Source organism: Anoplophora glabripennis, unplaced genomic scaffold (genome assembly GCF_000390285.2).
Source record: "Anoplophora glabripennis isolate ALB-LARVAE unplaced genomic scaffold, Agla_2.0 scaffold299, whole genome shotgun sequence".
NCBI lineage: Eukaryota > Metazoa > Arthropoda > Insecta > Coleoptera > Cerambycidae > Anoplophora > Anoplophora glabripennis.
In genome coordinates, this window is record NW_019417348.1 from 476669 (window position 1) to 489591 (window position 12923).

The window sequence follows — 12923 nt, forward strand, 5'->3', positions numbered from 1 at the left end:
GGGAGCGCCGCTACCACAGACTGGTGAATGGAGACACCCAGAAGTCCCATCCAAAGGGAGGAACGGTTGAGACAGATTCGTAGAAGGCAGAAGGCCTTCAATAGAGAATTGTACCCAAGAAACAACCAACCAAAAATTCAGTTTAGAGTAGGAGATAGAGTGTTAGCCCGAAATCCTGTAGGGGTGCGATCACCCTTGGGACCTCCCTGGATAGGACCCTACACCATAGTCAACGTCTTCGGATCCCGACAATCCTCCCTTGAGACGCAAGAATGAGATCCCCTTGAGAGGAGTAGTAAGAAGGTTGCCATCTCCCCAGCCAGGACCATCGAGGATACGACGTACCAGAAAACAAGCCGAGAGAAGAAGAAGACCAGAGTAGTTCCCGTGGCGAGAATACTACATCCGTGGAAAAAAGGAGGAAGCTAGGACCAGACAGGATGGGGGAGCTACCCAAGAGCTGTACTTAAAAAGAAAAGTATGGTCCCCTCCTCCTAATCCTTTCACTAAAGCTGGCTCCCTTGTTACAAATACTTCAAAAAACTTCGATATGGAGAAAAATGGAGACCTGTCCCTAGATAACTTGGTGACCATGGAGGACCTAGACGAGGACGGATACCACTGAAGCCTACGACGGCAGTGCCAATAGTGGGACTGTACCCTTGAGACTGTATATATTGGTGAACTTGTATACAGGGTGTCTCATAATTAGCTGCCAACCCTGAACAGGCCGATTCTATGATCAAAACTAAGTAAAAAAGTTCATATGAACATGGGTCCGGAAATGCTTCCTAAGGGCACAGGGACCCATTGAAGAGGGAGGAATGGAAATCATTTTTTTGCAATATCTCTCAATCGCGTTGTGATAAATGAATGAAATTTGGTATACACAGCTAAATTTTGATGAGCAATTTGATGGACTAATCCATTTATTTCCACAAGGTCCATTGGGGTGGGTACGGGGGGGCCCTTGGTACTTTGCGTGTGTAACTTTTTCATCTTTGACTTTTTAACAAATTGGACAGCAAATTCCGTTTTCCCGAACTGTTTTACGTTAAAAAGGTACTCTTGTTTCAAATCGTTATCTTTAACGGTTTCTGAGAAAATCGCTCTTGAATTAATCCCACTTTGGTCAATTTCATAGTAATTTAAACAAAATTATCAAGGTATTCTTATGTCAAAGTATTGTCAACCCGATTGCCAATTTAATAGTTCTAAGCGAAAAAAATGGAAGAGTTTACGGGACAAGAGTTAGTTGATATGATATTTATTTATGGCTTTTGCGATGGTAATGCTGCAGCGGCAGAACGCGAGTACGGGAGAAGGTTTCCAAACCGAAGGCTGCCATCAAGGAGGACATTCCCTACGGTATTCCGCAACTTAGCTGCAACCGCCACTTTTCGAAAGGCACCGGGTCAAGGACGTCCCAGGATTAATAGGGAAGCGGAGGTCCTTGACGCTATTGAACAAGATCCTACGACTAGCATACGGAACATTTCAAGGCAAATAAATGTTCCTCGGCCAACGGTACTACATATCTTAAAGATTTCCTTAACAGAATTGATTAGATGTGCTACTAACATTTCAGGTTGGAAGAATATTAAAGCGACAAGGTCTACATGCCTATCACTATCGACGTGTACATGGCTTGATACCAGAAGATTTTGCGCCACGTATGCAATTTTGTCGCTGGATTTTGTCGCTGGACAACGAGCAAGCTTCCAAAATTTTGTGGTGTGACGAAGCTACTTTTACCCGAAATGGAAAATTAAATTTTCATAATTCTCATTATTGGGAAGAAGAGAACCCACATGTTGTTCGGAGAACAAACTTCCAGCAACGGTTTTCCATAAATTTATGGGCGGGAATAATTCACGACACTCTGATTGGACCTATTGAAATTCCACAACGTCTCAATTCAAATCTTTATTTAAACTTACTTCAAGAAAATCTTCCCCAAATTCTCGATGATCTGCCTCTAAATTTACGACGTAACATGTTTTTTCAACACGATGGAGCCCCGGCACATAGTGGTCGCAATGTTCTAAATTTCCTAAACGAAAATTTCGCTGGACGGTGGATAGGGAGGCACGGACCGGTAGCTTGGCCGCCGCGTTCTCCCGACCTAACCCCGCTGGACTTCTTTTTCTGGGGATATCTAAATCAAAAAGTTTACGCCACCGAAGTCGATACCCGTGAGGAATTGCTGCAGCGTATCAATGATGCAGCCAATGAAATTCGTCAAAACCGTTTTAGCATCTTAATAGCTTCGAGAAGTGTTACACGTAGGGCAAGACTTTGTATCAGAGAAGGTGGAGGGTTTTTTGAACAGTTTTTAAAATAGCTTGTTGTCTGTTATCAAAATTAAGTTTCCATCTTATGATCCCTTCGAAAAGTGACGGTTGCAGCTAAATTGCGGAATACAGTGAGGAATGTCCTCCTTGATGTCAGCCTTCTGTTTGGAAACCTTCTGCCGTACTCGCGTTCTGCCGCGCAGCATTACCATCGCAAAAGCCATAAACAAATCATCATATCATAATTGTTCTACATCAATAATGTGTATTACTGATTACGTATTAAATTATTATTATTATTTTTTGTTTAAATTACTATGAAATTGACCAAAGTGGGATTAATTCAAGAGCGATTTTCTCAGAAACCGTTAAAGATAACGATTTGAAACAAGAGTACCTTTTTAACGTAAAACAGTTCGGGAAAACGGAATTTGCTGTCCAATTTGTTAAAAAGTCAAAGATGAAAAAGTTACACACGCAAAGTACCAAGGGCCCCCCCGTACCCACCCCAATGGACCTTGTGGAAATAAATGGATTAGTCCATCAAATTGCTCATCAAAATTTAGCTGTGTATACCAAATTTCATTCATTTATCACAACGCGATTGAGAGATATTGCAAAAAAATGATTTCCATTCCTCCCTCTTCAATGGGTCCCTGTGCCCTTAGGAAGCATTTCCGGACCCATGTTCATATGATCTTTTTTACTTAGTTTTGATCATAGAATCGGCCTGCTCAGGGTTGGCAGCTAATTATGAGACACCCTGTATATGTATTATATTATTTAGTTTTAGTTTATATAGAGATAGGTTCTATAACAAGACTCCTTGGTGACTAACGAAAATCACCCGTCGTCTTCGGAAGGGGGGTGGTGTCGCGGTTTAGCTGAAATGAAGTCCGAATCTTAAATAGTAATATTATATACCAGTAATTGATGTTATATTTAATGTTGTATATTGTTATGTCGAACTTATTAAGATTTTCAACGTTTCCTAAATATTTTTTTTGGTATCTAAAATTTAACGTAAGTAAAAAATTTTTTGCTTTATATAATGTCATTTCAACCTCTTGTTGATATTTTAGGAATAGCTCCGATGATGACTATGTAGTCGAAAGCGCTGGGCTAAGATTTTAATAAAAATTTTATACACACTTTAACATACAAATTTCTTTGGCTTTTCTTTAAATTGCTTTTGCTCAGGAAGCATCTCATCATAGGCCCAGCAAAATAAATACAACAGTTAAATCTCCCCGTTGGCGGAAAAGTTACCGGAGCAACAACGCGCAGGTGGCAGCCATCTTGTTGGACTAACCATTTAACTGCCGCTAGTCTTCCAAATAGTGATGGGCAGAATCGAGAAAATTTAGAATCGAATAGCTTGCATTCGAATACTTTTCAGATTCGAATAATCATTCGAATACAGAGAATTCGAATTCAAGTCAAGTCTCGCATCATTCATAGATTAGGTTCTCGACTTCTCGCATTCGCTTTTCACTTTGCTTTGCACTCATATTTCATATGAATGCGGCAAGGGTTTAAGCATAGATAAATAAACCCTTGGTTTATGAATGTGGAGTAACGCACAGTAAACAAACAAACCGTTGCACGTGCATAAGAAAAAACAATCAATTTAATTTTGATGTATTATTATTATGGGTTTGTTTACTTTTCAATTCGAATGCATCCACTTTAAATACAACCATCTACTTGTGGTCGTGGTGGTAAATTTAAATGAAACGTTAGTTTATTCATCTTGATTAATTATTGTATTTAGGTCTATACACTATATTTATTTTCAATAAATCATGAAATATCTCGTAGGCCTCTGTTTCTCTATAGATTTAGTTAGTTTTAAGATTTTAAAAGTACAACACCGTTTAGTTCAGCGTAACAAAGTTTTTAGTTTTTCTTTTCCGATACAGTGCAACAGTTGCTTAGTTTTAAGCCCTACAACTTTTTGGATTTTTAAAGGTAATATGTTTATTTTTACTCTGGTCATCAATAAAAAATATTTGCAATATAAATAAGGAAAAAGAAATCATTACGAAAATCGAAAATGAAAATGGTATAATATCGGATAGCACTGAAATTGCAAATGCATTTGTCACTCATTATGCCAATGTCGGGAAAAAACTTGCAGTTAAAATAAAAAGAACAACAAATCCAAGTCAGAAAATTTATAGTAACCCCAATTCAATTTTTTTTTTTACTCCTACTGACCCAATTGAAATAAAGGAATTCATTGGCTCACTAAAATCTGGTAAGGCTCCAGGAATCGATGGAATTACGGCGGAGATGCTTAAAAATATTAAAGATGAGATTTCAGCACCCTTAGCTTATTTAATAAATGTTATAATAAATGAGGGGCAATGTCCAAATGCCTTTAAAATAGGAATAATTACTCCACTGTACAAAAGCGGCAAAAAGTGTGATGTAATAAATTATAGACCCATATCTCTAATTTCCAATATTGCAAAGATCTTTGAAAAAGTAATTTTCTTGAAAAATTTTACAGTTTATCTAATATGCAATTTGGATTTAGAAATAATGTTTCAACTGAAAATGCGATTGCAAATCTGGTTGACAGCTTATATCAGTCAATAGATACACGTCAGCCCACTTTATGTATATTCATTGACTTGGAAAATGCTTTCGATTCGGTTAGTCACACACTATTACTTAATAAGCTAAGAAATATTGGAATTAGAGGCACTGCGTTTAACTTGATAGAAAGCTATTTAACCAATCGTAAACAATCCGTTAAAATTGGTGAAGTTATGAGTGATTTAAAAAATGTATACTATGGTGTACCTCAGGGAACGGTACTGGGTCCCATTCTATTTAATATATACATAAATGACTTATTTAGTTTACCTTCTGATGGTCAGATACTTGCATTTGCAGATGATACAGTTATCATTTATAAAGGAGACACATGGAGAAATTTAAAAAAAATTATTTAACGTGACTTTAAATTAATTAAACAATGGTTTGATTATAATATTTTAACTATAAACAGGTGCAAAACCAAGTATCTACCATTCAGTTCTTATCGGAACCATTTACCTGACCTTGGGCCACTAAGGATCTCAAAGGACTTAGACGAGGACATTCCTATGTTGATTGAGGAAGCTGATTCTGTTAAATACCTAGGAATAGTAATGGATAAACATTTAAGATGGGACTTACAAATAAACAACATTGTTAAAAAACTTAGAACATTAATACCTATTTTTAAATACCTTAAACAATTGTTGACAATAAAAGAACTTAATATCCTGTACTATTCCTTGATTCACTCCCAAGTAACATACGGTATAATGGGCTGGGGTGGAGTAAATAATAATTTCCTACAAAAATTAAACACAATTCAAAAATGGTTTATTAAAATAATATATAATAAAGATTATACCTACCCAACAGAGAATTTGTATAAAGAAACAGGAAAAATGGATATAAGACAACTTTTTTGTGAGAAAATACTTATTTATCTATATAAGAATAAAGATTTTATTGAGTTTAGCGATCATATTTACAATACGCGGGCAAAAAACATAACAACATTAAAACAAAGGGTTAATAAAATGGCAGGTACAAGAAATTTTAAATATATTAGCTTAAAATTATATGATGCTCTCCCTATAGACATTAAAAATATAACATCTTTGTTTCTTTTTAAAAAAAAAGTTAAATTGTGGATCCAAGAAAGTCCGAGATTATTGATGCATGAAATAGTAAATAAGACTATGTATTTTTAATAATAATTAATAATGCAGTATCAAATTATAGTTTAATATGTATATTTTTGGCTTAAGTATGTAGCTGATGTTTGTATTATTAGTTTACTGTGTATGTATGTATGTATATGTGTTGTGGATATGACTGGTTATGGGTTCCACATTCAAGTACGTCGTACTTTTAGGAATCATAACTGGTTATGATCCTTAATGTAATGTATTGAATACATCTATTCAATGTTGAAATACATATTTCTATATTATGTGAATTTACAGGGCCCTCTCTACTCTACTTTATAATTATAATTATTAATAATTAATAATCCTTTAACAAGTAGTAAGTAAATACTTCAAAAGGTTACTGTGTTTGTTTGGTTTTCCGCATATTGTATGTGAGGGTATATATAATGTGTATATATACGTGTATATTTATATACTATTTGTATGCCAAATTGTAAAATTTTGGGAAAATAAATAAACCTTTTATTATTATTATTATTATTATTATTATTATTACATCGCGAATACCTATATCTCTAACAAAAAATGATTTAGTTTTAAATAAAAAATATGAATCCGGTTTCGAAAAATCAGTAATTTGGAAATACTACAAGAAATGCGACGATCAAAAGTTTGTTACTTAACAGTTTAAATTTTTTGGCAATACCTACCACAAATTTAAATAATCATATCAAAAGAATTCATCCTGTGGAGTATAAATCAAAAACGGAAACTGAACCTCTTGTTGAAATTTTATAAGATGACCCAACACCAAGTACAAGTTCTGAAGGTGCACCACATCGGGATCAGGAACCAGAACAACAACAACAAACACAACAGCCACCCTTAAAACGCCAGCGGCAATTAAAATTATTTGGTGCACGTAATAAGGCGTTATCCGACAAAGAAAGGAATGAACTTGATATGTATATAGTACATATGATGGTTACCGATTTTCAACCCATAAGTTTTGTAGAGAACACGGGATTTTTAGAATATTCAAAAACTAAATTCTCTGTATAAACCGCCAAGCCGAAAGTTGCTAACAAACAAAATATTCCCAGATTTTATATAAGCAAGAACAAGCCATCATTAAAAATATCTTACATACAGTTAATCACGTTTGCTTTACAACTGATATATGGATTTCAGACAGTAACAAGTCGTATATAACTGTAACTTGCCATTGGATTTACCAAAATAAATTATTTTCCCGCGTTTTAACCACAGAAGAGCTAATCGAAAGTCACACGGGTAAAAATATCGCGACTGAAATTGTAAAAATTTTAGACACTTGGGGCATTAGTAACAAAATTGTAACAATTGTTTCGGCAGTGGCGCTAGTATTAAACATGCGGTAAACGAACATTTAAAGAAACATCACTATCCTTGTGTTGCCCATACTTTAAATTTAAGTGTAAACGAAAGCATAAATAAAACAGGAACACTAAAGGATGTTTTAGTAAAATGTCGCAATCTGGTGGCTCACTTCAAACATAGTGTTTTAGCTTCTAATAAATTACGTAAAGTTCAAAATCAAATGAATCTTCCTCTTCTTAAAGTGAAGCAGGATGTATCCACTCGGTGGAATTCCACATTAATAATGATAGAGCGGCTTATATTATTGAAATCGTCGTTAGCTGTAGCATTATCTGATTTACCTAGAGCTCCTGAATATTTAAATGCGCCAGAATAGGAAATTATATTCGCGCCTCGTCCTCTTAGATCACTATGTAGTATACTCATTCCCGCGCTAGATGGCACACATTTTAAAGCAAAACTGAACCTACCCACTTTCTACTCCGTGCCGGCTCCATGCTCCGTCGAATGTCATTACTTATTTGTGTGTTGAATGGTGCACGCTGGTAGTAATAGTTAGCGTAGATAAGTTAGTTAAAATGCCACGTACAACTAATAAAAAGCGAAACTACACGTCGTCGGAGGAAGAGAATGAATTCGAAAGTGCTACGAAGAAATTAAAAGAGGCTATGGAGCGCTTGAAAGATGTTCGACGCCGGGCTAGAAGGAAACATCGAGGGAAAGATGGCGCGTCAACAAGAAGGCGTTTGGCAAGCAGTTCGTCGGAGCCAGAGACGGAAAACGAAAGCCCCAGCGAGTCAGATATGGTTTCAGCGGATGCAGACTCGTATCAGTCCGACTGTAAGTTGATATCCTTTATATTCTTTATATTTTTAGAGGAGCTGAACACAGTGGTCCCGTGACGGATACGCTACACACGAGTTTTGTGTAATTTTAGTTAATTCCACCTAACGAGTTTTGGGTCGTTTTCCAACGAGTTTTGGAAATTATGCATAGGGTGTGTGTGTGGAATTTCGAGAGAATTTAGTATATTCAAGGAATTCTTGCCACAGCATAATGTCAATTCCACCACAGTTAAGACTGCATTACACCCAACGAGTTTTGGGTAGTTTCCAACGAGTTTTGGAATAGGTGGTCATGTTTTTAAGTACAATCAAGATTGATTATCCATTCTCAACGAGTTTTGAGTACCCGTATTTAGTACATGTTTTGATATGCAGCACGGGGACTGCTGTGTTTGCCCAACGAGTTTTTGGGGGTGTTTTTCAGGAAATCCTGAATGTAAAGTAATTCGTTTGCCTTCACTACTTAGGTTCTGGTGACGGTAGAAGTAGTGAGGTGGATAGAGCCGCGTCTAAGCACTTCAAGAAGCTCACACCAGAGGTCCTAAAGATACTAGGTCAACCGGGCTCATCTACGGAGACCTTGGGAGAAGATATCCATGAAGAGGTAGCGCAGGTGTGGTCAAATATTTTGCAAGAAGGAATGGAGACAGAAGACATTAAGAGTTTGTTAGCAAAATATCCTCCGGTAGCCAATTGCCGATCAGTGGCGGCTCCCAAGTTAAATTTAGAGGTAAAGAAGATTATTACACGACAACATTTGGAGAGGGATGAAAGACTTGCTGGAATACAAAACCAGATAGGGGCTGCCATGAGAGCAGTTGGTAAAGCACTTACATCTTGTTTACTGAAGGAGGGTGAAGAATGGAACGAACTAATAGGTCGACTCGGGGATGTTGGAAGACTGTTAGCCGCAGTTCATTTTGCAGAATCCCAATCTCGAAGAGTGTTAGCTTTGGCAGGCTTGAATAAGAACTTCAAGTCAACATTAACAGAGGTCTCGGTGGATGGATGGCTGTTCGGGGAAAGCCTGAGTGAGAGAATGAAAATAACAAAAGCTCTGGATAAGACTTCGGAGGATTTGAGAGCCTCCAAACCTAGAGTAAAGAAGGACTCGGCAAATAGGTCCTACATTTTAAACTCCAGCAGTCTGTCTAGAAAATTTTATTACCAGAATCGAGGCAGACAGAGTCAGCTTCGGAAGAAACGATTGGAAGTCGAGAGAGGCAGAACAAGAGACGACATCAAGTTGGAGCATCACCCATACCGCCCGAGGTCAGCATCGCTGCCAAGGAGACGCTAGAGGTAGGACCTTATTGTGGCAGAATCAAATATTACATTGATAGCTGGCGTCAGCTATCTTCAGATCCTTTAAGTCTGTCATGGATACAAGGTTATAGTATTCCTTTTATAAAGAAACCTATTCAAAAAATTTGCCCCAGGGAGCGTGGGTGGCCTCTTAAAGAAGCGGCGGATATAAAGAGCCACTTATCTAACCTTTTGAATATAGGGGCTATTCGAGCTTGTACTCCAAAGAAGGGTCAGTTTATATCCAGTATATTTTTGGTACCAAAAAGAGGGGGCTCCAGTAGGCTAGTATTAAACTTAAAACAATTAAACAAATGTATATACACTAAGCATTTTAAACTAGAGGATCATAGAGTCGTATGTAAATTAATCTCGCCTAAGTGTTTTATGGTTGTGATAGATCTGAAGGATGCATATCACTTAATACCAATTAGAAAATCCCACAGGAAATATCTTAGGTTTAAGTTTCAGGGCAAACTTTATGAGTATCAGTGCTTGCCGTTTGGTATTAGTACTGCACCATATGTTTTTACCAAGCTAATGAAACCCCTCTTAGCGAAATTGAGAGCTGATAATTTTTTGTCTGTTGTGTACCTAGACGATTTTTTGTTGATTGATAAGTCATATAAACAGAGTTTAGAAAATCAATTTGAAACATGCACATCACTCGAGAAGTTAGGGTTTATAGTAAATTACGAGAAAAGTCGGTACCATCACAAAAAGTTCATTATCTGGGCTTTATGTACGACAGCTGTCATATGACGGTGAGTCTCCCAGAACAGAAACAAAAGTCTATTTTGAAATTATTAAACAAATGTAAAGTTCAATCGATATGTAAAGTAAGGGTATTTGCAAGGCTTATAGGGGTTTTAATATCGGCCTGTCCAGCTGTCCGTTACAGCTGGTTATATACAAAATCCTTGGAACATGCTAAGTACGTAGCCTTGAGGAGGAGGGGGAACAGCTATAATAAAAAAATGATAGTTCCTGAATATGTCAAGGAAGATTTGGAGTGGTGGAAGTCTCATGTGTCAGGTTTAAATTCTCTGCACCCTCACAAGTTTGATGGAAATTTTTAGCGACGCTTCACGTTCGGGGTGGGGGGTAGTTCAGGGAGACCAGACAGCTCATGGACATTGGAGTCGTGTAGAAGCATCTATGCATATAAATTTTCTCGAACTGACAGCAGCTTATTTTGGACTTCGATGTTTTGCCAGAGATCTGTCTAACTGTAATATTCTGTTGCGTATTGACAATGCCACTGCAATTGCTTATATTAATCGAATGGGGGGAGTTAAGTACCCACACTTACACAACTTATCTAAAAAAATCTGGCAAGGGTGTGAGAAGCGCAACATGGATTTTTGCTTCATTAAATCTTCGGATAATGCTGCAGCAGATCGAGAATCTAGACGATTATCACCAGAAACCGAATTTGAATTAGCACAGGTTGCTTTCGATAAAATTTGCTTGATGTATTATTATCCCGATATTGATTTATTTGCGTCAAGAAATAATACTAAATGTAAACGGTTTATTTCATGGGTTAGAGATCCAGATGCTGAGAACATAGATGCTTTTACCATTTCTTGGTCAGGGCTAAAATTTTATGCTTTTCCCCCCTTTTCTTTGTTGCCCCGATGTTTGCAAAAACTTATTTCTGATGGTGCTGAGGGCATTCTAGTAGCGCCGTATTGGCCAACTCAACCCTGGTTCCCACTATTTGTTTCTCTTTTAAGAAAAGAGCCTATAACTTTCAAACCTGATGTGAACTTAATCCTTTCTTTCGACATAAAACCTCATCCGATGTCTCGAAACCTTACCCCTGGTGGCAGGCTATTTATCATGCAAGGCCTGAGGAGACAGGGATACCCTGAAGAGGCCGTGCAGATTTCTCTTTCATCCTTAGCAGATTTCTCCCTGAAGCAGTACAACATTGGATTAAAACTGTGGTGGGAGTTCTGTGCTTGCAATAAGTATGATTGTTATGACCCTTGTGTGAGTAACGTTTTATCTTTTCTCTCACATTGCTTTCAAAACGGAGCTTCTTATGGTTCGCTAAACACCTATCGATCGGCACTATCCCTGTTGCTGTCGCCAGAGGTAGGGAATGACCATAGGATTAAGCGATTCCTGAAAGGAATTTTTCGGCTAAAGCCGACGAGACCTAAATACCATGTCACCTGGGATCCTAGAATAGTCTTAGATTTTTTCAGTAACCAAGTTTCTAATGAAGAGTTAAATTTAGAACTACTCACTCGCAAGTTAGCAACTCTATTGGCCTTGATAACAGCTCACAGAGTCCAAACTGTTTCGTTGATAAAGGTACAGAACATTTCGGTGACAGAAGGAGGTATTGAAATTAAGATTCCAGATTTAGTTAAAACATCAGGGCCTAGTGGAATGCAACCTTTACTGAGGTTACCGAGGTTTGCTGAAAAGCCTCAAGTTTGTGTGGCAGCTGCGTTGCTTTGTTACTTGGATAGAACTCAAACCTTTCGTCCATCTTCAACGGATAATTTATTTATCACTTATAAGAAACCTTACAGGGCGGCTTCAAGTCAATCAATAAGCCGACGGATTAAGGCAACCTTGAAGGAAAGTCGCTTAGACACCTCACTTTTTTCGGATCATAGTACTAGGCATGCAGCGACATCGGCTGCCGGGAAAGGAGTGTCTTTAGATATTATAAAAAATACTGCAGCGTCTAAGGTGTTTGCCATTTTCTATAATAGGCCTTTAGATGCCAGTCAATCGTTTGCAAGAGCCGTTGTTAATGTTTAATTTCATGTTGAGAAAATATTAATAAAAATACAGTTGTTTGATTATTTAGTTAGGTTATCTTGGTAGAAGGAAACATATTAGTTAAGTTAATGGTTTATGTTTGTTTTCTATAAGAATGTCTACTGTATTTTGTAAAATCAGTTATACATGAGTAAAGTTTTGTTTTTGTGTTGCAACAGCTTTAAACATCTACATAGTGATCTAAGAGGACGAGGCGCGAATATAATTATAAAATTAAACGAACTTACCTTAAGTGAAGTTCTATTATAATTATATGAAGCGCCCCGTCCGAATAGATCACTCCCATCCCTCCCTGTTGAAATAGGTTGATAAATCAGGTAGTCAAAATACCCACGTGATCTATTTGTGTTGCAACATGGAGCTTTAAAGTAATGACATTCGACGGAGCATGGAGCCGGCACGGAGTGGAAAGTGGGTAGGTTCAATTTTGCTTTAAAATGTGTGCCATCTAGCGCGGGAATGAGTATACTACATAGTGATCTATTCGGACGAGGCGCTTCATATAATTATAATAGAACTTCACTTAAGGTAAGTTCGTTTAATTTTATAATTATTTCTGATTGAAGTCATGACAACAGAACTCTCTGGGGAAAAATATACCACATTTTCAGCAATCA

General features: G+C 37.3%; 1 pseudogene; it reads left to right on the forward strand.

The window, feature by feature from the left end:
• The first annotated feature begins 11300 nt into the window (after nt 1-11300).
• Nucleotides 11301-12285, forward strand: LOC108908441 (annotated as a pseudogene).
• Nucleotides 12286-12923: the final 638 nt, after the last annotated feature.